This window comes from Odocoileus virginianus, unplaced genomic scaffold (assembly GCF_023699985.2).
Source record: "Odocoileus virginianus isolate 20LAN1187 ecotype Illinois unplaced genomic scaffold, Ovbor_1.2 Unplaced_Contig_34, whole genome shotgun sequence".
Classification (NCBI taxonomy): domain Eukaryota; kingdom Metazoa; phylum Chordata; class Mammalia; order Artiodactyla; family Cervidae; genus Odocoileus; species Odocoileus virginianus.
In genome coordinates this window covers 369581-393244 of record NW_027224351.1, presented here as the reverse complement: position 1 = coordinate 393244, position 23664 = coordinate 369581, and the positions used below count along the sequence as shown (strand labels likewise).

General features: G+C 39.3%; 1 long non-coding RNA gene across 1 annotated transcript; it reads left to right on the top strand.

Moving 5' to 3' along the window:
* Positions 1 to 1218: 1218 nt before the first annotated feature.
* LOC110137219 (uncharacterized) lies at positions 1219 to 23284 on the top strand. The gene is made up of 2 exons (XR_011486611.1): positions 1219 to 1403; positions 23146 to 23284. It is a non-coding gene; the product is annotated as an uncharacterized lncRNA (long non-coding RNA).
* The last annotated feature ends 380 nt before the right edge of the window (positions 23285 to 23664 follow it).

Here is a 23664-nt window from a genome sequence, read left to right as displayed (position 1 = left end):
TTTTCATTACACAGACTATGGCACAGCCCAGTTGCTGGGCAGAATGCACTGCACAACTGACATTCATGCATGGCCTATCAGCGGTCCACCACTCTGTCTTGAGGGCAACATTTGCATCAGTGACCCACAGTTGGTTAGAGCAACTGACATTCTCCCATCAGCACAGAACCTTGGAAAAACGATGTCAATGACAGAAGGAAAGGAAAGGCAGAGAATACACAGACACACTCGACTCCACACAGTGAAGTACTGAATAGGTGGGCCCTCTCAGGTAACAGCCCGTGGACACCTAGCCACTCTCTCTGAACTCAACCTTCTGCTCAACTTCATACAGGTAAGTTTACTTTCCTGAATTTTTTTCCTTCTACTTAAAAAAAAAAAGTAATGTCTCCATGTGGAAAAATGATCTCATTGATAAAATAAATGCAAACATATTTGCCCAATTATGTATTGTGACATCACACATGTAGCTTAAATTTATGGACAAAATTAAAACACTACTTGATTAATATCCCAGGATGCCCTTGACATTCCTGCATAAAGAGTAAAGCTGAAGAAAGACTTCACATTCCTCTACCCTAAGGAAAATCAAGAAAAAGCTCAGCTGTGGAATATGATATCTTCATGCCGTTGAGAAAACCTTAGATGCTTGCTTTTCTGGTTTTATGATTTTCAAATGTTGTGCATATTTTAGTGAGATAAAGATTTAAATTCAATTTAGATAATTTCTATTTAGCATCTGTTCCACACTCTCCTGGGAATGCCAAGAAGACATGGCTCCTGCCATGTTGAGAAAACTGCATTACTAAAATCAGTAACGGTAATCTGTCAGTTTGAAGTACTGAAACAGAGAAGGACACTATGGTCCTTGCCCGCCATGTCCTCTGCCTGCCTTTTGCCTGTGGAAAAACTTTAGCCAAAGATAAGTTTAATCAGAGAAGTGAGAAAATGCAGAAAAAAAGGAAAACAAAGGAGACCAAACAACAGTACTGCGGTCTTTAAGCACGGCCGAGGACCTCCAGTTCCCCCTCAAAGGCAGAGGACAGGACTCAGGGCCCCGCCGGGTGTGCTGCCGCGCAGACGCTGACCCCGGGCAGACGCTGACCCCGCGCAGACGCTGACCCCGCGCAGACGCTGACCCCGGGCAGACGCTGACCCCGCGCAGACGCTGACCCCGCGCAGACGCTGACCCCGGGCAGACGCTGACCCCGCGCAGACGCTGACCCCGGGCAGAAGCGCGTAGCTGCTCGATGGCCAGGCTGCAGCCATGACGTCAGCGGCCACGTTCTGAGAACGGACCTGAAAGAAATGGAAACAAACCGGCCAGGGAACTGAAGATGAACCGTACTTGAAACAGTCAAGATGACGTGGTCAGACCACAGATGCTCCATTTCAAGATGACTGTAAGCTGACTGTGTTGTTTCTGCATGTATCCCCCTCTCTTTGTCCATAGAATTTCTTGCCCACTGGCTGTCAGTAGTGGAGTTGGCCTTTGGATGGCATCATCCTCCCTCACACACCAGTGGTCAGCATACAAAATAAAGCACACTTTCCTTTCCACCAACCTAGTTTCTCTTTTGGCTTTGGAGGGGTGAGTAGCCAGATCCCACTTTTGGTTACATTGTGCTCAGTCCACCGGTTGTGTGCGATTTTTTATGACCCACGGACTGGGGCGCTCCACGTTCCTCTCTCTATGCAAGTTTCCAGGCAAGAATAGTGAAGCGGGTTAACATTTCCATGTCAATGTGTATTTTGAGTATTTTAAATTCAAGAGACGTAACTGCTATTTTTCTTTTAGAACTGCAGAGATAGCCATCAAATCTCCATTGCTACTTTCCCTTGTTCAGAGCTGAGTCTTAGAACATCTATAAAGTTCTAAAATGTTACAACTGATTCTGGGACTAAGAGGTGTCATTATCGCGAGGCTTCCCCTGGTCCTGGGTGAGATCCTACTCAATAACTACTGAGTATAGAGGGAAGAGCTTTGTTCCAGAGGTAACTGGGCGTTTTAAAGAAAGATTGAGGGAGTGGGAGGGGGAGTAAGCAGGGACTCAGGTATAGTCAGAGAGGTAAGAAAAAAAATCACAAAATGTAGGTAAGAAGGTCAGGTTGGTCAGTAAAATGATAAAGCCAGTTGTGTCTGCTAGCTACCAGTTACTAAAATTAGGAGTCTGTCTTCCCTCAGAGACTAGGAGGCAAAGGCCTTATCTATTCTGATGATTACTTTTTGATTGAATGACCTTCAAGCTCTTGAGAAAGACGCTCCTGGTTTATAGGAGCTGGAGATGGTTGTTGTGTCATTGCTAAGGTGTATCCAACTCTTTTGTGACCCCGTGGACTGTAGCCCACCAGGCTCCTCTGTCTGTCAGATTTCCCAGGCAAAAATACTGGAGAGGGTTGCCATTTCCTTCTCTGGGGGATCGTCCAGACCTAGGGATCTAACTCGTGTCTCCTGCATTGGCAGACGGAGTCTACCACTGAGCCACCAGGGAAGCCCAGGAGATGCAGATACCTAAGAATATATCTCAGAGGAACAGAGGAAGATTTATAATTGTTTAATTTTCTTAGTAAGTGCTCTAAAAAAAGAGACTCTGGAGTCTATCATCAGTTGTTGGCTAAAAAAAGAAGTAAATTCTTTTGAAAGTCTTGAGCTTTATCAGAAGGTGCTAAGAAGGATTGTCCCTTGGGCTCCCAGAATCATGCTAGGCTTGGTGACATCTCTTAGTGCGGCGTTTACAAGGAGGTGTTGAGAGTTCTTTTTCGGTTCTCTGGCATCACATGCTGGGGCTCTTGGCTGACCTTAGGACTTACCTCATCCGTGGAGACTGGGACAGCATAGTAACCAGCCTCTGTCTGCCACCTTTCTTCAGGAATTTCCCTGGGAGAAGCAGTCACAGTAACCCATGCAAGAGTGTAGAGGGCTGGCTTTGTACATCGACACCAGTCCAGCTCTTGCTAAGCAAACTTTTTCCAGGAGCATTTCCCCAGTTCTATTTGACTCTTCCCATAGGAATTACACACTCAGAGCACAGTACATTACCAAGAGCAAATAGAATAAGCCTAAGGGGGAAAATCCCATTGGGGTCATTGCAGACTATTGGGAAAATGCTATCTCTAAACCATTATGGCTGCAGGAAAGTGGTACTAAATCAGAGCCTTGGCTGGTTTCTCATCAACTTTTATCCCTTATTTGTGCAATGACCCCTGCTTAGACTAAGCAATCTGTTCCCAGCATATGGCAAATTTTCTAGCGAATGTGCAGCTCATATTACCAAATTCGTTTATTTTGGTGATGTCCTTTAAGGTTCTGTTGCCTGTGTGTGAGTGCTGTGTGTGAGCTCAGTTGCTCAGTCCTGTCTACTTGCGACCCCATGAACTGTAGCCCACCAGGATCCTAAGTCCACGGGGTTATCTAGGAAAGAAGACTGGAGCAGGTTGCCATTTCCTTCTCCAGGGGATCTTACCCACCCAGGGATCGAGCCCCCATCTCCTGCTTTGGCAGGTGGATTCTTTGCCACTGAGACATCTGGGTTCTGTTAGATACCTGTAAATAACAAGTCTTTTAATGGGTGAAGATTTTTTCCAGAAAAATTATAATCAACCATGAGAGAAGGAGATGAAAAGTGTTAGATTATAAAACTGCAAGCATTAATTTAGGAAAGCTGCTATGATTCTGGAAGCGTTAGCATTTGCTCAGAGCATCTGTGAAAGTGTTAGTCTCTCAGTGTGTCTGACTCTCTGTGACCTCACAGACTATAGCCTGCCAGGCTCCTTGGTCCATAGAAATTTCCAGGCAAGAATACTGGAGTGGGTAGCCACTCCCTTCTCCAGGAGGCCTCCTGACCCAGGTCTCCTACACTTCAGGCAGATTATTTATGCCTGAGCCACCAGGAAATACACTTACGTGTAAATCTACATCATCCAATTTTTCTTCACTATGTGCATCTTTTTATTCTCCCTATGTTTCTAGCCACTTAAGTCAATTTGAATGTACTTATCCAATTACAATATAAGTTTTCTCTGTTCAAACAAGGAAATTAAAGATCAGGAGAGAAAAAAGAGAATTCACCCATCCATATATTCTATGAAAAAATAAAAATTAAAGATAGAATCAACCAGAAGAAAAGCTTGGAAGTCTCCTCTTAGGGAAACGTAAGAAGTTAAGTGTTTGAGCAGATCAAGTAGCAGAGTTGGTTACTTACTGAATTCTCTCTTTTATCCTCCTTACCCATGATGGTAAATACAATGTAAAATAGGACATACTTCATGTACTTAAACGAAATGGAAACATTTCTAGCTGAGCAAAGTGGCTTGGCCTCGAGTCAGTAAGAAGCAGGTTCTCTTTCTAAGCAGAATCTGTGCTAAGAGATAGTCCGCCTTCCAAGATAACCCAATTAGCACTGAGTATTAAAAAAAAAAGTCACTAAGATCAAACTCATCCATTGCTTACATTGAGAGACTTGCATTCAGACCTTGTCTTTTGGGTTATTGATGGAATCGTACAAATTCTTTCTAGAGTGACAGTCCCTGTGTACTTTCTATGTACATTATGCCAGTAATTGAATGTTGCCTTGTTTGGAAAGCATTATACCTTTAAAGGGTGAGGTGTAACTTGTTAGGTTCAAAATCCTTTCTTCAGATGAGATCATATGTGGGAGCATTTTACAGAAAACAGATGAAAGCAGTTCCATTCTGCCTTGTACAGCCTCACCTCCTTCCATAATCTCCCTGCAGGGTCCAGGGCACGTGGGTAGAAAAGACACATTACCAGGAGCCATGGCACCTACATTCTAACTCAGGCCTGGTCACTGCCCAGCTCAATAACCTGCACCAGTCAAGACCCCTGGGTGCTTCAACTGCTCACTGTGCAGAGAGAGGTCACAGAGTTCCTTTGAATCTCTGAAGTTCAGCTTCCTGTTTCTTCAAGTAGCTGGATAGTTGTTTTTTTTTTCCCATTCTCCTTAAAGTGTAAGAAGCACAAAACTTTGTGTGTGTGTTTCTAATCAAATGCTAATATTTTTAAGTGGCCAGCATCTGTTATAGAAAAATGCAAATTTTTTTAAATAAGAGATTTTTATTTAAATTTGTTTTTTTTAAAAAGAAAGTACAATTTAATTCCAAAACACAGATATTAAAGCACTAAACCGGAAGATATAATATTCAAACTGTCTAGAATCTTTCTCAAGGCTCTGAATATTACCTGTAGGGTAAACAAAAGCATTAATAGATTTTTTGAACTACCTCAGGAAAAATGGAATATGTTTCCATTCTTCCTCACGGCAATTCTAATGATCTTAGGTAGGATCTTGGGGCAGCTCATGGAAGCTCCAGATTTTATTTATACTATGGTTCATGAGAAAGTGACAGATACAGAAATGAATGGAGCCAATATCAAGATTTTGGAGTTTCAAAGGGTCATTTCAGATGTCACTTATCCATTATCCATTTAGGAAACATTAAGTCATTGAGGATATTTTGTGCTCTCGGCACAGTTCTAGGTATAAAGAGAGATCCACGTAAGATGTGGCCCATGTACGTAATGTTATTTAGACTAAAGGTGGGCCTTGAAATTTAGCACATGTGTTCTGAATAATGCTGCGGTGCTGTGCTTAGTTGGTCAGTCGTGTCTGACTCTCTGTGACCCCAAGGACTGTAGCCAAGCTCCTCTGTCCATGGAGATTCTCCAGGCAAGAATACTGGAGTGGGTTGCCATGCCCTCCTCCAGGGGATCTTCCCAACCCAGGATCAGACCCAGGTCTCCCTTTTGCAGGTGGATTCTTTACCATCTGAGCCACCAGGGAAGTCCCAGAGTACTGGAGTGGGTAGCCTGTCTTTTCTCCAGAGGATCTTCCCGACCCAGGAGTTGAACCAGGGTTTCCTGCATTGCAGGCAGATTCTTTACCAGCTGAGCTACGAGGGAAGCCCATTGGGGATAATACTACATGGTAAATACAAAGTATAGTAACACTGGAATGTATAAAGTACTATGAAAACAAAGTCGTACTGTAGAAGGGTAAGGAGGAAGTTAGTTAAGGGCAAAAGACTATGCATTTAGAATTGTAAATTACTCTTTTTTTGTCCCCATTGGGAGGACAGTTTTTTTATTTTTTAAATTTATTTTTAATCAAAGAATAATTGCTTTCCAGTGTTATGTTGGTTTCTGCTGTACAACAGAATCAGCTATACATATACCTAAATGCCCATCTACAGATGAATGGATAAAGAAGTTGTAGGTACATATATACAATGGAATATTACTCAGCCATAAAAAGAAATGAATTTGAGTCAGTTGTAGTGAGGTGGATGAGCAAAGGTGGATGGATGGTAAAGGATGAGGTGGATGGTTATACAGAGCAAAGTAAGTCAGAAAGAAAAAGCAAATATCCCATATTAACTGTAGATTACTCTTTTTGAAAGCTTGAAAGTTTACAGCTAAAAGCTCTGGTGACTATTGATGAAATCTAACTGAGTCAAAAAGAGTGATCAAATCATGATACAGGTCTAACTACTGTTATGGAAGAGGAAGGAAAGAGAATTGGATAGGAAGAAGCCAGGGCCAAAACTCAGAAGAAAGTTTCTTAAAGGGAAGCCTTGCGCCAAAGCTGTTAGAAGAATCCTGTATCTCATGGGAATGGATGTGTGCCAGTAGCCTGCTGTGCTCAGACAATGGACGGATGCTGTCTGCAACCTCAGCTTTGTGTTCCGAGGACAGTAGCGAGGCTGTTGGTCAATGGTCCTTCATAACAGAAGACTGGAGTTGTGCATTTTTATAACTGACAAACAGGTCAAGTATGTGGGCTATGTTGAAAATGAGGTAATATGATGGGGAAGGCATTGCTGAACTGTGCATAAATATTTGGATCACTTTTCATATTATGTTGCATGTCCTTGTATCATTTTCAGGAAAACCCTTTAGCAAACTCCAGGTAATGAAGAATCTCACCAATGCAAACAAGCTTTCTATGGAGTTTTCCAGCTTAATTCAAGGGTCTTCCAGCAGACACAACCTCCTGTACTGGTGTAGACACTTAGATGACAAACACACACACACACATAAAAAGGTTATCTTCAGGCAAGCCTCTAAAATTTTACAGTGCAGCTGTTTAAAGATTTAAACACTTATTCCACATTCAGAATTAGGAGGGTGGCATTTCTTTTAGCAATAAACATAATGAACATCACATGTAATGTAGTGATCACCAATCTAAACTGCAACATTGAACATCAGTATTATCATATTTTTTCCCCCAACATTAATTCTTCAATTCTGGTAAAGATGTCAACTCTAATTCAATTTATAGAGTCTCTTATGAAATAGAAAGAGTGAAATACAGCTGAACTGAATGTACTTCAGTTGCATTGAAAACGGAATCATCTTTCTGAAGCATAGTGGGCTCAGTGGCCAGAATAGGAGAAACATTGAAGCAAAGCTGGCTGAGTAGCCCAGTGGTCACAGACCTGAGGCCTGTGCACTGACGATGCTGGGAGCACAGAGCGGGAAGAAGCGTCAACTGCTACTTCTGTCTCTGAAGCAGGCCCCTACCTGGGGCTCCGTGAGCGCTGCGGCGGAGGAGGCAGGACAGCAGCGCAGTGCCTCCCTCTGCCACCTGCCTGGTGTGTGACGGGAAAGGCCATTGGCCATCTCTGGTCCCAGCTGGCTGTCTCTCAGGCTGTTAGGAAAGAGGAATCTAGATTGTTAGATTGATTTCTGGTTCAGAGATGAACATTACTGAGGGTTTGTGTGTGTGTGATTCTAGAGCAGGGCTTAATTATGAGCAGCTCTGGAACAAGATGCTGTGTTGGCTGGCACTCCAACTCCGCCTCTGTCTGAGGAATTTGGGCACATTTCCTAACTTCTAACTGTGGAACAAGTATGATATTGTTAGTCTGACTCTTTGCAACCCCATGGACGCTAGCCCGCCAGGCTCCTCTGTCTATGGGGTTCTCCAGGCAAGAATACTGGAGTGGGTAGCCATTCCCTTTTCCAGGGGATCTTCCTGACCCAGGGATCAAACCCGGGTCTCCTGCATTGCGGGCAGATTCTTTACTGTCTGAGCTATCAGGGAAGCCCAAGTAAGATATTATTTCTTACCTACTTTTGTGTTGATTAAGGGTTACTCTTCAGAAAATATTAAATACTTTTCAAAATACTTTTTAAAAATACTTAAACTAGTGCTGGGCACATGCTCCTTAAGCATTACATGAATAAGCAAGAACTTGCAATCATTTCTCCCCTGGCCCCAAACCCAACTGCAGCTGCTGAAGTTTGGTGTGAGAGGAGGAGAAAGGTGAGCATATTAGTCCAGCCTAGAAAGGAGGTGTGGCAGGCTCTGTGCTTGATCTGGGCTGAGGTTGGGAGGTGGAGAGCTTCCCTGCTGGCCCAGCAGGGGCAAATCCACCCACAATGTGGGAGATGTAGTTTTGGTCCCTGAGTTGGGAAGATCCCCTGGAGGAGGGCGTGGCAACCCACTCCAGTATTCTTGCCTGGAGAATCCCATGGGCAGAGGAGCCTGGCTGTCCATAGGGTCACAAAGAGTCAGACAGGACTGAAGTGACTGAGCACACGCCCACATGGGAGCACAAGGAGAAGCCAACATGTTCTCGTTTCTTCAGCTGGTTAACAAACGTACGCACAGTGATAACATGTGCCAGGCAGTGTGCACGCGCTCAGAAATATTAGCACGTTTAAATCCCTACAACTGCTCCAAAGGGCTGAGAAACATGGCGTGATATCTCACAACACAGACTTTGGGTTAGCAATGAAAGAACTGTATTTGTTTTTTATTGCCGACATAACGAATTAGCACAAATTTAATACAGCTTAGAACAACACTACTTGTTTTCTCACTCTTTCTCCTGTGGGTCAGAGGTCCAAGCACAGTGTGGTTTGACAGTCCTCTGCTTAGGGTGTCACAAGTTCAAAGCAAAGTGTTGGCAAGGTTGTTCCTTTCTGGAGTGGAGAATCTACTGCCCAGCTGATTTAGGATGTTGTCAGAATTGGAGTCACAAAGAGTTGGACACAACTTAGCACACACAAACAGAATTCAGTTACTTCTCTTTCCACATGTATTTGACATGCTTCCAATCTCCTTGACTTTGTCTGTCTTTTCGCTCTGCTTTTAAAAGCTCATGTGATTATATTGGGACAACCTAAATAATTCAGGGCCACCTGTCTAACAACAGGTTAGTAACCTTCACCAAAAATTCTTCTAGGTTTTTATCTGCTTCAGTTTTAGGCTTAAATTTATATTTTCTAAAGGTGAGAGTTTATTTTGTATTGCACATTTCTTTTCTGACTATATGAGTGATATACAAGAACTATATCATTTTGGTCTTTTCTTTTTCAGTACTGTTTTCTTCTCTACATTTTTGTTTTATTTTTAAATATTTACTTAGACATACCAGGTCTTAGTTGTGACATGTGGGATCTACTTCCCTTACCAGGGACTGAGCCTGGGCCTCTGCATTGGGAGCTCAAAGACTTAGCCATGGGACTGAGGTAGGAGATAGATGGGCCCCAGGCTGGACATTTACAACTAGTTTGCATTTCCTAAGACAGATAAGTGCACTCCAATTGAAAAATTTACAACCAGCCTCCTGTTAGTCTTCCAAAATGGAAGTAACAACAGAAACAAGGCAATGACCAGTCTTTGTCTCTTGTAAACATCTTAAGGTGATAATCATGTCAAGGACAAAGAGAGACAAAACCCTGTTTAAGTGAAGGATTAAGGGAGTTCCACTCCCCACTTCTTTTTAGGACAAAGGAGACAGTATACATTGCACAAAGGCTCTTTGGGGTCAAAAGTCAGGTGATGATGCCAGGCCATAATGAGTCTTATTCCTCACAGAAGCCTTCAAGATCCATCTTGGTTGAGGGGCGTGTGTGCACCCCAGCAGAGAGCCCTGAGACAAATGAGCCAGGTGATGGGACAAAGCAGGACGACTGGCCTGAGAGAAGAGAGAAACCTGGAAACTGTGTCCTTACAAAGAATGTAAACTCCCCGAAGGCGTGGTTCTCTCTCTGAGTTCACCTGTGCGTGTTCTGTGTGCTCTTTTCAATGAATTTTTGCTTTACTCTTTACCTTCTGCCTCCTCGCCTGAGTGTTCCTGACTAGGCACGCAAGGACTATGGACTCGGGCCTTAATTGCTGGCCCCAGTGGTCCAGCGGGTAGGACTCCCAGTCCAAGAACCTAAGACCTTGATTCCAGCTGCCGCTCACTTTACTGTTGCATGCATCCAAAATCAGGACTATCAGGGAAGTCCCTCTCTACGCTTTTATGCATAAGTACTAGATGCCAAGGCCCTGTAGATCTAGCCCTCTCTCATGCCTCCTGGGGAGATGGACGTGAAATTAAGTAAATGCAAGGCCATTTTTAAAACTAGGTCAGGGAGACCTACAACCTGTGGAAGGAGCACAGAGGAGGATGTTCAGCTGTTGTTAAACAACTGGGCAGATGGATACACAGCGTTGGGCAAGTGCTATCAGAGAAGTGAAGGAAAAGACATCCCAAATGTCATGGAAAGCACAGAGGCATAACGTCCTCAAGATTCTTCCAGGTTGTTGCAATTGGCAGGATTTCCTTCTTTTTAACTTTGAGTAATATTCCGTTGTATGTGTATACCACCCTTTATCCATTCATCTGTTGATAAACATTTAAACTGTTTTGATATCTTAACATTTGTGAATAGTGCTGCAATAAACATGGTGTGCAGATATTTTTCAATATCCCAATTTCAATTTTTTGGGTATATACCCAGATGTAGGATTGCTGGATCATATAGTAGTTCTATTTTTAATTTTTTTAAAAGGAGCTTCTGTATTTTTTCCACATAGTGGCTGCAAGATTCTGCATTTCCCCCAACAGTGCATAAAGCCTTTGACTAAAATCAGAATGAACTAATTAATAGTGGTTAAAAATATTAAGACAGCGACTTAGATGTATGTTATAGGAAGTATATAGGAAATAAATCTTTCATCAAAATTTTGTTCCAAAGAAATTAGAAGCTGGAATATAGGGGTTTTGCTTTATTTTTTAAACTAAACACACAGTAAAAAAAAAAAATTTTTTTTTTTTTGATGTACACTTTAGCAACTTTCTTGATTCCAAAAATTTTCCTTTTCTTCCCTCCTCCACTCATGCCTTTGGGGAGCCAGATAACATAGAAACAGTTTTTGAGTGCTTCTTATAGATGAAATCAAGTAATATGTAACCTTTTGAAAATTCACTTCTTTCAAGCAGCATAACACCTTTGAGATTCCTCCAAGTTCTTGTATTCATCAATAACTTCCTCCTTTTTATTGTTGAATAATTATGCATTATATAGACAAACCGCAATTTGCTTATTCATTCACCCACTGAAAGACACTTGATTGTTTTTAGCTTAGCTTTCAGTGGTTATGAAGAGAGCTTCTTTCATATTCATGTACACATTTTTGTGTGAAAAAAAGTTTTTACTTTTCTGAGAAAATTCCCATGAGTGGGATTACTGGGTTATAAGGTAAGTGTACACTAAACTTTATAAGAAATGCCAAGCTTTTTTCAAGAATGACTCTACCATTTTGTGACCCCACAGACTGTAGCCGGCCAGGCTTCTCTGTCCATGGAATTCTCCAGGCAAGAATACTGGAGTGGATTGCCATTCCCTTCTCCAGAGGAACTTCCCAACCCAGGGATTGAACCCTGGTCTCCTGCCTCACAGGCAGATTCTTTACCATTTGAGCTACAGGGAAGTCTGAGTGTACACTAAACTTTATAAGAAATGCCAAACTTTTTTCAAGAATGACTCTACCATTTTGCATTCCTACCAGCAATGAGAGATTCAATTGCTTTGTACCCTTGCCCACATTTGGTGTTTTCATTATAACTATTCCTTTTTTTATAATTTTAGCTCTTCTAATTTATAGGTGTGGAATGGTATCTCAAAATGGTTTTAATTTGCATTTCCCTAATGCTTAATGATGTTGAGTATATTTCATGTAATTATTTGCCATCTGTATATCCTCTTTAGTGAAGTGTTTTTTGAAGCTCTTCCCCCATATTTTTAATTAGATTGCTTTCTTGCTGTTGCGTTTAAGAGTTCTCTTTGTATGCACTAAATACAAGCCCTTTGTCAGGTGTGTGAACTGCAAAGAGCTTCTTCCAACCTGCAGCTTGTCTTTTCATTCTCTTTTACAAAGAAAACTTAAAAAAAATTTAACGTAGTCCAATTGACCATTTTTAAAAGTTATGTATCATGTTTTTGTTGTCTTATCTAAGAACTCTTTGCTAACCTCAGATTACAATGGCTTTCTATTTTTTCTTCTGGAAATTTTATAGTCTTACATTTTACATTTATGTCTGTCTTCCATAGTTACTTAATTCTTGTATAAAGTGTGATGTTTAGGCAGAGGTCCATTGTTTTGCACATATATGCCCAGTTGTTCCAATATTACTTGGCAAAATAGTATACATTTTCCATTAGTTCCTCAATCTTTGTTAAAAATCAATTTTCTGGATCTGTTTGTAGATTCTATTCTGTTGATCTAAGTGTTTATCCTTTTGTCAATATCATATTTTCTTGATTAAATTCACAGTAATTCTTAAAATTGGACAATGTAAGTCCTTCAATTTTGCTCTTCTTTTTCAAAATTGTTTAAAGCATTTTATTCTTTTTACTTTGTGTTTAAATCATAGAATTAGGTTTTTTTCTGTATCTACAATGATTCTGGTATATTTATTGGAATTGTGTTACAATTGTAGAGAAATTTAGACAGAACTGACATTTTAACTGTACTGAGTCTTCCTTTCATGAAAATATTATGATGTCTCTCCATTTATTTATGCCTTCTTCAAAGAGGTATTTTTTTTTTGGTTTGGTTGGTTGACTTTGGTTTTTCAGCATGTAGATTCCATACACATTTTGTTAGCTTTATATCTACACATCTCCTATTTTTGGAGTTATAATAAACATACTTTAAAAAATATGTTGGTTCCTGTTTGTTTATTGCTTATACATAAAAATGCAATTCAATTCATTTTTTGAAATGACTGAATTTGTATCCTGAAATCTTGCTAAATTCACATTAGTTCAATGAGCTTTGTTGTAGATTCCATGAGATTCTGTACACAAGCAATTGTTATAGTAATCTCACAGAATTTCAGTGGACTGCCCCACCCCAAATTTGGTTCTTTTGTCAAGACTGATGATGCCACACATGCATCAAGGCAGTATGAAAACATTTACTACTCACATACCTGAAGCTCTCTGGGGGAAAGCAGAGTAAGCTTCCAAATCTGGCCTCAAAATGCCTTGAGCAATGAAAGGAGACTACCTTGGCTTTCATTGTGGCTGTGAGGGGGGTGTGGATCAAGGCTTTACCTGAAGGTCATTGCCTGGACTTTATGTCTTTACCAAATGTGGGGCAAAAGTTAAGGGTGGTGCTTAAAAACTGTTATCAATCAAACACCAAACACTGAGTAATATTCTTTATTACATCCTTGCCTTGCTCCCAATTCTAGGTGGTAAGAATTTAGCTTTTAACCAGTTACCATTATGTTAACTGGTGATGTTTTAATATACCATTTACAAGGTTAAAGAAGTTTTCCTCTATCCCTAGTTTACTGTTGTTTTCATGAATGAGTGTTGAATACATTTCAGTTTTTGTCTACATGCATTGATAGGATTGTATTGTATTCTATTTCTTTTTCTTTAGTCCATTAGTATGATGGATTAGATTGATTTTGCAAACTACATATATGATTATGACAACATAATCTTGCCTTTTAATTTGTGCATTTAGACCATTTACATCTAATGAAATTATCATTATATTTGGATACAGGCGTACCATTTTATTATTCATTTTTTTTTAAATTTCCTTAGTTGTATTGTTCCTTGTTACTCCTTTCATTCTTTTTTTGGATTCTGTGATTCTTTTTAGTATTCTATTTTTACTTATCCATTCATTTTTGACTATATATACATTTAACTTTTTAGTCTATTTTTATAATTCAAGTTTAATGAAGAAAACTTACTCTTATTTGGGTATCTTTATTCTTACTTGTTCATATTGTAGTTGTAGTATCTACATACATTGAAAACTCATCAGACAATGGCACAATCATGTGTCAGCTGTCAAGCATATTTCAAAGTTTTCAAGAGTAAAAATAGATTATTATATTTATGTATAAAGCAGAACATTTATATTATTCTTTCTTTATTCCTGGTATTCCAAATTTCTTCCTAGTGTCTGAAGAACTTAGGTTAGCATTTCTTTTAGATCTTGTCTTATAACAACAAATTCTCTTAGTTGTCATTATTTGAGAACATTTATTTCATTCTCATTCATGAAGGTTATTTTTTCTGTTTATAAAATCCCATTTTGATAATCCTGTCTTTTCTGAATCTTAAAAAAGCTCTTCTATGTCATTTGGCCTCCATATTTTTGATGGGAAATGTGCAGTTATTCAAATAATTATTGTCATATATGAAATATGTCATTTTTCTATGAAAGATTTCCAGATTATATATCTTTTTAATTTTACCAGCTCATTTGTTTTTATCACCAAAGCAGCACTGTTCAGCTGCTAAGTCAAGTCCGACTCTGCGACCCCATGAACTGCAGCACATTAGGCTTCCACTGTCTCCCAGAGTTTTCTCAAGCTCCTGTCCATTGAGTCGGTGATGCCATCCAACCATCTCATCCTCTGTCATCCATTCTCCTCCTGCCCTCAGTTTTTCCCAGCATCAGGGTCTTTTCCAATGAGTCAGTCCTTCATATCAGGTGGCCAAAGTATTGGAGATTCAGCTTCAGCATCAGTCCTTCCAATGAGTATTCAGGGTTGATTTCCCTTTAGGATTGACTGGTTTGATCTCCTTGCTGTCCAAGGGACTCTCAAGAGTCTTCTCCAGCATCACAATTCAAAAGCATCAATTCTTCTATGCTCAGCCTTCTTTATAGTCCAACTCTCACATTCATATATAACTACTGGAAAAACCATAGCTTTGACTATACGGACCTTTGTTGGCAAAGTGATGTCTCTGCTTTTTAATATGCTGTCTAGGTTTGTCATAGCTTTTCTTCCAAGGAGCAAGCATCTTTTAATTTCATGGCTGCAGTCATGGTCTGCAGTGATTTTGGAGCCCAAGAAAATAAAATGTCACAGTTTCCACTTTTTTCCTGGCAACCATTCATCTGCCATCTCTCTGGGTTTATTTTTTCCACAGTTCATATAAATAATCAGGCAGTATGTAGTATTTCACGCGGGCTTCTTTCACTTAGCAGTACAAGTTTGGTATTCATTTATGTCTCCATGGACTGATACCTTATTTGTTCTTATCACCAAAGGGTGTTCCATTGTATGATTGTGTAACAGTTTAGCAATCTGCACATATTAAAGGACTTCTTGGCTCCTTCTAGTTTCTAGAGATTATAAATAAAGTGACTAAATATTAGTGTTCAGGCTTTTGTGTGGATATAATTTTTCAATTCATTTGCCTAACTACTTAGATCATGTTTCTAGATCACTTGTTAAGAGAATATTTGTCTTGCTAAGAAACCACCAGTATGTTTTGCAAACTGTACCATTTTGCACCAGCAATTAATGAGAGTTCTTGTTATCTCATGTTTTTGCTAGTGATTGGTATTCTCACTTAGAAAAGTCTTTTGTAGCCATGCTAATAGGTAGATCATGGGGCTCCCTGGTGGCTCAGACGGTAAAGTGTCTGTCTGCAATGAGGGAGACCCAGGTTCAATCCCTGGGTCGGGAAGATCTCTGGAGAAGGAAATGGCAACCCACTCCAGTATTCTTGCCTGGAGAATCCCATGGATGAAGGAGCCTGGTAGGCTACAGTCCACAGGGTCGCAAAGAGTCAGACACGACTGAGCGACTTCACTTTCAATGTTCACTTCAATAGGTAGATCGTGGTATCTCATTGTTACTTTATATTTCCTTGAGATAAATGATGTTGAACATTTTTTCTTAGCTTATTAGCAACATCTTTAGTGTTATGTATCCTGCTCATTTTAAAACTTTTTTTCCCTATAGCTGAGATTTAAGAGCTCTTTGTATATTTTGGACACATCTCCTCTATCAGGCAGACATTTTCTGACAGTTTCTCTCAGTCTGTGACTTGTCTTTTCATCCTCTCAGCAGTGCTTTTAACAGAGCAGAGGTCTTTAAAAAAATTATTAAAGCTCAATTCATCAGCTTTTTCTTTTATGGATCGTGTTTTTGGTGTTGTACCTAAAATCCAGCCCTAACACCGAGGTTACTTAGATTTTCTGTTATTTTTTCTTTTTTCTTGCTTGTTTGCTTGTTTTACATTTAGGTCTACTATTCATTTTTATTTAATTTTTGTAAAAGACCATTTAGTTTTCAGAGTCCTCAGGTAGCTGCTTCATGCCTTCTGTCTAGGATTTATAGTTGCGTTTGGTGGTAGAGATAGGATAGAGTTTGTTTCTCCATATTTCTCAGAACCATTTATGAGCATTTAATATTTTGTTTTAGAAGTTTCTTCTTTTCTTTTTGCTTTATTTAAAGTTTTAATTTGTTTTCTTTTTTCTTAGCAAGTTTCTGTGTTAGAATAATAAAGTATATGATCTGTATATCAAGGAAACAGTGACACTCATTACTGTAAGTCCCTGAATTTTACAGAGTTTATCACAGACCAAGTTCCAGCTATCTCTTTGGATCCAAATTACTATTTTTTTTTTTGAAGATAAGTAAGGAAACTGCACACTCACAAGAATAAGAAGATTCTATTTCTTATACTGTAGGGGTTAAAATTTCCCTGCTCCCATGTAGAGCAAAGCTCCTAGCAGTTGTCAGTTCTAGACATGCATACTTTTAGATTCTAATTCTAGTCCTTCTCTCTCCCTGACTACCTAATACTAAAGAGACACCAAGGAATTTGAAAATGTCTGCTACTTTAAGACATTTTTAATGACATGAAACTAGTCATTCAAAGGGAAATTTAAAAATACATTTTACTACTCATACTAAAGCAAGACTGGCTTTTCCTGGCCTGTCTCTGTCTTCTTAAGATGCTCTAATATATACAAGGAGTAACATTATGTCCCAGAAACTAACCTGTCCAGAAAAATCTAAACCATAAGACTATATAAAAGACCCACCTCTGGGAAACTTTTGCTCTTGTTCTAGAGCATATAAAATGTCATTTTTAGAAAGACTGAATTCAACTCCTTTGTGAAAAATTCATATTTATTTTGTAGCTTCAATACTGAAGAATTTTGTGTCAGTTGCTCAACCCTTAAGTAACCATAGCCTTTTCCAGTTACCTGCAACGAAATAAGCCTTTCACTGTATACCTGCTACCCCCTAATCTAAGAGAGTCAAGATTTAAAAGGATGATAGAGAATTCTAACCAATAGTAATTTGGGTTCTTAGCTATGTGTTCCTAGGGGTCATTGGCCTGCATCAAATCCTCTAATGTCTATGTCCTATATGCCATATTGGTTTCCTCCAGATGCTACAGATCCTACAGATGCTTTTTACTTTTAACTTGAGATATAATTGATATATAACATTATATTACTAATAGTTTAAGGTGTACAATATGATTTGATATGTGTATGTATTACAAAATGATTATCACAATAATTTAATTAATATATATCACACATAGCTACATTTTTTTTCTTGCAGTGAAAACCAAATTTTAAAAAAATTTTTATTTTATATTTGACTATGAATTGATTAACAATATTCTGCTAATTTCAGGTATACAGCAAAATGATTCAATTACTTACATGTATCTATTCTTTTTCAAATTCTTTTCCCATTTAGGTTATTACAGAATCTAAATGCCTTTTTAAAGCATGCATTCCCTTATCCTTCACTTTTCCCCCTAAATTGTTGATTTTATGCTGAGGGGCAGACACGATTTGTCTAACTTGAAATTGGCCCCTTCTCCTTCACACCAAACATTTGCATAGAGGCATATCTGCACTTCCCCAAATTCAACATTCTCATGTTCAAATAAGGCAACAACTAAGCTTGCTTAAATCTTGCACAGCTGATCTGAGGAAGGTGAGGAGGCTATCTCTAATTGTGTTAAAGTCACTAAAAGAGACTAACAAACCCTAAGATAAAACAGGGCAAGATGTCCCTGGATGTTAATAACTATAGACAAGGGAATATATGAATTTGAAGAGCAGTACTAATCATCGTAGATAAGTTGTGCTCTCAAAGTCAGCTCTTTGCGACTCTGACTCTGCGGACAGTAGCCCACCAGGCTCCTCTGTCCATGGAATTTTTCCAGGCAAGAATACTGGAGTGGGTTGCCATTTCCTACTCCAGGGGATCTTCCTGACCCAGGGATCAAACCTGTGTCTCTTGCGTCTCCTGCATTGGCAGGAGGATTCTTTACCACTGCGCCACCTGGGAAGCCCCCATAATACACTTGCTGTTCCCAAAAGGCCAGGAAGGCTTCTCACAGGTAAGTCAGGAGGACAGGAATGTAGATCCTCGGATGCATGCACGGTGTGTTCCGAGCTGCTTCAGTCGTGTCCAGGAAGAATACTGAAGTGGGTTGCCACGGGTGACCAGACTTCCTCCAGGGGCTTTTCTCGACCGAGGGACTGAGCCAGTGTCTGTTAGGTCTCCTACACTGGCAGCTGAGGTTTGTTGTTGTTGTTGTTGTTGTTGTTTACCACTAGCGCCACCTGGGAAGCCCAGAGATCCTCAGATATTATTGAGGAAATCTATTGACTGTATTTCTCAGCATTGAGGTGGCTCTCCTTTCATTTATGTGTTCATTCATTCATTCATTCATGTGCGCACCAGATACTATTTAAGCTCCTACCATCTTCTAAGAACAGTGCTGGGCAAAAGAATTAGGTCATGGGCACAATAGACATACTTTGTGTTCCCACAGGTTACATTGGAAGAATTTCAAGTTGTATGTGTTTAGTGTTATAACATGGTATATACAGAATGTCATAGAAGAAAAAGCAAGGGCATCAGATCAAACCTGGTGGGTTCTGAAGCAGTCAGGATGGAAGACTGGGAAGGCCCGTGGGGAACACCAGGATGTCTCACTGCCATGGGATACTCAGGCTGTGATCAGAGTAAGTAGGTAGGAATAATCAGAGTAAGCCTTTACTCCAATTTGCTTAGAGTGACCATCACACATCTCCAGAAAGTGGTGTGGGGCTCTACCACCAAAGGGGGAAAAAAGGAGAAAAATGCACCACACAAATGGCCATTTTCTACTCAGTCCCTTCCATTTGCCTTGAATTCTTATTTACTTGCTTTTTCTGTGAATTTGTTTCCTCCAGAATTAATTGCAATCTCTTTGAGAGCAGTCCTCTTGCATTTCTGAGCACTTAGCACTAATGAATGTCAGTACAACCTGGTCTTGTGACTGAATTTTGTTTCAGTGGAAAATAAAAACGTCCTCCAATATCTCATACATTCAGATAACTGAGTCTGAGAGATTCTCTTAAATCACTAAACAGCTAATCACTAATTAGTAATCACTAATCACTAAACAACACTCTTGGAGTGTTTAGAATGCATCTTCATAGAAACAACTCGGGCTTATCCCTACTGCTTGAAATTATTTGATTTCCCAGGTGTAATGTTAAACACATGCTCCTATTTTATCACCTAGGCCTATTGGAAACATTTCTTTTTTTGTACTGGAAATGTTTAGGATTTCATATATGTACAATGTTAAGCTCCAACTGTACCTATCAAAGATTCCATGATTAAATGATAAAATCCATAGCGCTGGTACATCACCCATACCAGAAAGGGCCGTCACCCTCATAAACAGTGTGTGACAGGAGACCTGGGTTCAATCCCTGGGTCAGGAAGATCCCCTGGAGAAGGGCATGGCAACCTACTCCAAAATTCTTGCCTGGAGAATTCCATGGACAGAGTAGCCTGGCAGGCTACAGTCAGTGGGACACAGCTGAGCGACTAACGCACACACACACACACACACTCACACACATGCACTCACACTCACAGACACACACACTCACTCCCACACACACACTCACACACACACACACACACTTCTCAAGTGTTTTCCCCAAGTTTTTGGGTAGCTTTGATAAATAGAAGATGTTAGTCATTAGCATAGATTAAAATGCTGAGGCCTTTCCTTTCTTATTTATTGAAGTTGTTTTAAGTTAGGGAATAACAACAAAAAATGATTATAAAAGTAACCTATTGCTACTTACAAAGTATATTTCATAGCAGAAAAATTGCTCCTGCGCAGTCAGCTTTTAGGCTAGATTTTAACTCTATGGTGATTTTTTTAAACAATCATAAACCCCCGCTGACAAAAGTCTTAACTCTATTGGTGGCAGCAGATGCTACTGAAATACTGTTTTGTCTTAGAGTTTCATGGTGTATCATAAACCAAACAATTATGATTGTTTAAAAGCCTGTTCCCAGAGTGAGCGCCACACCCGCAGCAGGAAGCACATTGTCTAAAAAGAATACAAAGTAACTGGGATTTTATCTGACAAATACAGCAGTGAATATATTCATGGAAAGCGTGCCTAAGTGCTGCAGAATTAGTCTCATGACCTGACATGAAGAGCAAATAAAAATCTAGACAAAATGTTAAATAGGGGAAAAGACAATGATTTCTTTTGAGTGCTTTGAAGACTCTCGGAGGTGTTTGTGCTGAGGCTTCCTTCAAACTTCGGCTGTGCTAAGTCCACCTTATGTGGTGTGGCAGGAAGACACCAGACTGACCCCAAGCTCGGAGCCAGCGCGACAGTGGTGTGACCTTAGACAACCTTATACCAACATATTTTATTTTTTCCTCCTCAGTAACACTAATTCTTGCCCTCATCATGATTGATTTGCTATTGATCACTGAAAACTGTGAGGAAAGAAGGTGGAGGAGGAGAAAGAGGAAGAAGATAAAGCAAAGAGAGTGTGTACATGAAAAAAAAAAAGGAGTAGAATTCCATGTGTTCCACAGTGAATCTTCATTGGTCATCTATTTCATCTATAGTTGTGTCTGTGTGTTGGTCCCAGGACCTAGTTTACACTCCCCCTTTCCCCTCTGGTAACCACAGGTTTGTTTTCGAAGTCTATTCTATAATAACCTATATGAGAAGAGAATCTGAAACAGAATGGATATACGTACAACTGATTCACTTTGTTATACACCTGAAAATAACACAACCTTATAAATCAAATATATTCCAATATAAAATAAAAATCAAATTTTTTAAAAAAGAAATGTTTGCATTTAAGTAATAACAAATTAATTTTCTATACTCCAAAGTGAGTTGCATGTGGAATAGAATACTGGCTAAGGAAAAACTTCCATAGGCAAAAAAAAGTGTGCCCCTAAGGTCACAACAAAATGTTGAAATGAAACAAAAAAGAATTTTAGAAAAACCCATAATGACTTTCTGAGATGCTTAGAATAAAACCAGACATTGTTAACCATGGCTGGCAGGGTGGTACCGGCAATCTTGCCCTGGTTCCCTCTCCACTTTGATCTCCTGACAGTCTCTCCTGATCACCTGTGCAAAGCACCTAGGTCTCCTTGCCATTTCCCTAAAATGACAGCACCAGGAAGTTTTCCCTTTGTTCCCTTGACTGGGAACTCTCTTTCTCCAGCTATTCGTTTCTGTCAGGGTCAGCCCACATCTGACATAAAACTATATAGCTTTTAATAAGTCATCTTTCAAGTTTGTAATAAATGCACAAGCCCACTAATAAAAAATATGGGGGGAAGATAAGAATAAATAACTTAGACAAAGATAAAAAGTATTAAACGAGCAAATGAAATAATGTGTATACTCACTAAATAGATCAACTGATGAAACAACATTTTGTAGCTAAAATTAACTCCTAAATCAATGACTTCAATATTGTAGTGAAAATGGAATATTCATGTCCTGCTATGCTAATGGCATTTTATATTATAAATGCTTTTGGGGGGAACTCAGTTGGTAATATGTATGTTAAGAACTAAAAATGCTTAAAATCTTTCACACAGAAAATTCACTTTTAGAAACAATTCCTAAAGAATGTCAATGCCTATGCATTGCCTGTAGTATTGAAAATTTAGCAATCCAAATGTAATAAGATGATTTAAATATGTGGTAGTTGAACAACAAAATTATACTATAGGTAGTTTTTAAATGTTAATTACTAGAAGTATGTAGAAACTAGAAAGTATTTATGCTATGTTGCTTAGAAAGAAGAAAAAACTTATTTGAACATTGACAAACACCAAAAGGTGATCTATGGAAGTTAAATTAGGCTTGTCACTGTTCTTTTTCAATTTTGTATTTAGTGTTTGATTCTATCATCTTTGTAATTTTAAATGAGGAAGCAGTGACCTTATATCCATTGTTCGGTTCTCTTGCTGATTTCTGACTTTGCCAAAGGTATCGGCTCTGTCTTAAACATTAGTAAATAATTTGTGTCATGCTCTGCAGACCCTGACACATAGCACAGTGGCTGGACTCTACTGACAGCTGAAAGACTGTCTTTCAGATTGAACAGTGATTGTCGTAACAAATGGGCTGAGAAAATTGAGACCCTCCCATCTACTCCTCACCTCTAACTGTGTTAAACTGCAATCAAGTTGACTAAAAAGAAACCATATTGAACCTGACAGCATGTGAGGAAATGCAAGAATACAGAGCTTCTGAGGCTTTGACCAGTGAAATAGTTTCTAATTTTCTAATGATGTTTGCCTCAAGAAGTGTTAATTTAATTTGGTTCTTTATCATAGTTCTAAGTGATGGTTTGATGCTATGTCTAAATTCTAGGTTGGATAATTAAAATGATGATGAAAAGGGGGAGATAAATTGGAACATATTTGAACAATGTAAAAAAAAATGGATGAGCATTTTATTGAAGAAAGATTGAGATAACCAAGTGTATTTTATCCTGATGATACATGAAAGGGAAGGGATCCCCAGACACAGGTGGTGCTCCTGCAAGTCAGTGAGATGTTGAAGAACAAGGCATTTGGGGACCCTTCCTGGGAAGGCAACAGAGAGGTATTCAAGAGGTAGTGCAGACAGCAAGAGAAGGGTTTCCTTGGCTGTGCTAAGAAACAAAATTTTTATCCTAAAAAGATAAGAATACTTTGAAAGACTTCTAAACAGAAAATATTATTATTATTTGTTTGTTTGTTTTTCTCAAAAGGAAAAGAAAAAAATACTATGGGCTACAACCACAAAGCTTCTTCTACAGATATACAGGAGGTATCGGAGTTGTAAAATATGGCATAAAACTTCAAGAACTACATGAAGCAGAAAGGGCAATAAAATTTTTAAGTAAAATATTGGCTTTGGTAGCTTTTGTTGTTATTACTGCCTTCTTATTTCTTGGTGCCCTAAAGCTACACTGTGCAGTGAATATTTGCACCCTCAAATTCATAGGTGGTTTTCATGCTGCTTATGTAAAGAAATTTATTTAATGATTTTTTTCCTTTGAATAGCATCATTTGTTTCACAAGAAGTATAGCAATTGAAACTTGTTTTGAGACTCTTCTTACACTAATGTTAGAGGTGTCCTCCAAGTTCCTTGAGTATATTCTGAGTTCCCTTAAGTGCAGTTCAAAATAGGACTGATAAAGAGCACAGCCGGGGAGACAGGAGTTCACCTTGAGAATCTGCCTCTAACTAGCTGTTCATCCTAAATGTTTGCCAGACCAAAATCAGG